General features: G+C 43.1%; 1 protein-coding gene across 1 annotated transcript in view; it reads left to right on the top strand.

Moving 5' to 3' along the window:
• The first annotated feature begins 190 nt into the window (after window positions 1–190).
• ldhba (lactate dehydrogenase Ba) overlaps window positions 191–1,994 on the top strand; it is a 10,227-nt gene continuing 8,423 nt past the window's right edge. Inside the window, exon 1 of the mRNA XM_005730180.2 lies at window positions 191–341. The gene's annotated coding sequence lies outside the window, so the exon portion shown is untranslated. The remainder of the gene's footprint in view (window positions 342–1,994) is intronic.

Below are 1,994 nucleotides of genomic sequence, written 5' to 3'. Positions count from 1 at the left end.
TTTATGACTGGACGTCTTTATTGCTACAGATGGCAAAACTGCAGCTGATCTGAATCACTGAACGAAAGTCTTCATCTTCACCTATAAACAGCGCATTGACCACCACTAATGCTAGAAAGGAGTCTGATTAAACAGGTGTGAATTCAGGCAAGCAGGCGGACCCGCACCACCTCTTTCTCATAGCCAGCCTATTCACATCCACCTCCCTCTATACCCTCCCCCTCCTCATAGCAGCCCTTTCAGCGCCACACCACATTTCTGTTCATCCTTCACCAGCCACCGAACATCACCTTGTTCCTCCTCCGGGACCAGATAACGAATATCAGGCTTTCTATAAACCTGTAAGTCCATGTTCTTGTTGTTGTGGCTGTTTTCTGAAGCGGCGTCGTGTTCGCATCAGAAATGGATGCTCCGAGTTAAAACGGCAGCTAAAGGAAACCATTTTCAGTGAATAGGAAGTTCCACTAGTGTCTGCGCAATCTTTGCAGCATCGTTAAAATTGGGGCGATTTCACGCTTGTTTTGCACAGCTTTAAAACACTGTTTAATATTAGCTTTTTAAAAATGATATAAAAAAATTATTTCAATTGGAGAGGCCCACTCAGGAAGCTAGAGCCGTGATGCAACGCGAATGTCGTCGTCCTTCCCTTTATATGCGTTCCACCACATCCGTGTCGACTTATCGTTATCTACAAGTAATCGTTTTTCCCGCTGTGCGCGTGACTTTGAAATAGTTTTCTCTGCGTGAAAGCGAACGGCAGGGCTCGGGCCTGGACTCTTGCGTAACTAAATTACAATGCAAGACCCTTGAGGCATAGCACAAACTGGAAAAACGAACTCGGGGCGTGTTGAAGACGTGATGTTGGGTCATGTACGTGGCTGACGGCTGGATTGTGCAATGGTAATTTTTAAGAGTGTAGGAAAAGACGTGCTGTTCAGCAGCTACATCCTGTATAAGCGTGCACAGAAGGTGATCCTTTATGGAGACAAAGCACCCCTCCCCCACGGCCTGTTCACAAATTTCTTTGACCTTGTTATAGCCGAGAGGTTGGAGCTTGTTGGTGGGCTAAATATGACACAAGGTGACCTCGCTGGCTTTGTTCTTACCACTGACTGGCGGCTAAGGTCAGTGGCTTCCAAACACTGGCCCTGTGAACTTCAGAGATGTCTTTTTGGAGCCTCGCCTAGCAGTTTTCGTTCAAATCATGTGCTGTATAAGTGTGTCTACAGTTCACGCAGTCATTTTATTATATTAGTCATTTTGTTGCACTGAAATGTTACACTGTTAATACATCAGATTTGGCAGTTTCTGCAGATTGGACGTAATATTTTGGTAAGGTCTGGTTTATTTTATTTTTGTCTTTGACTCTTTTGACCTTGATGTGTGAGCCACCATATTTGCAGCTGCACAGGTCAGGACTAAGGCCTAAGCCCCAAAATACAACTAACTGTCATTTAACCGTTATTTTGAAAGAATAATTTCCTGTTCTTATTGAGCCTCACTGGCTGTTAAGAAAGTAAGCAGTGTAGTATTTGGAAAAAGGAAATACTTTTATGGCTTTCAGCTGAAGATAACAGATAAGATAAACCTATATTAGTTCCACATGTGGGGATTTTTTTTGGTCATGGCACAGAAGGTTCAATTTATCCCCGAAAGAATAGAATAACATACTTTGTTATATTGGGAAATTGCACTCGGTACTATTGCACATCAAGCAGACATGGCGAAAGTTATCATTGTGTATTGGGTGTGTGTGTGTGTGTGTGTGTGTGTCTGTCTGCACGTACGTGTGTGGTCATCTGGAGAGACCATGTTGTAGAGTCTGACAGCAGTTGGAAGGAAAGACCTGCAAAATTTCTCCGAAACCATTTCTGTCATCAACTACATTTTTATTTCCGAGTCTCCTGATATTTTTTGTCTTTTCAGGCAGAAACTTGTGCTCCAATGTGAAAATGAAAGAAAAGAGAACGGAAATAAAACAGTAGTTGACTCGT

Source organism: Pundamilia nyererei, unplaced genomic scaffold (assembly GCF_000239375.1).
Source record: "Pundamilia nyererei isolate P.nyererei 1_Seehausen unplaced genomic scaffold, PunNye1.0 scaffold00036, whole genome shotgun sequence".
NCBI classification, from domain to species: Eukaryota; Metazoa; Chordata; class Actinopteri; order Cichliformes; family Cichlidae; genus Pundamilia; species Pundamilia nyererei.
The sequence above is the reverse complement of the archived record's forward strand: the minus strand, read 5'-3'. Positions and strand labels throughout refer to the sequence as shown.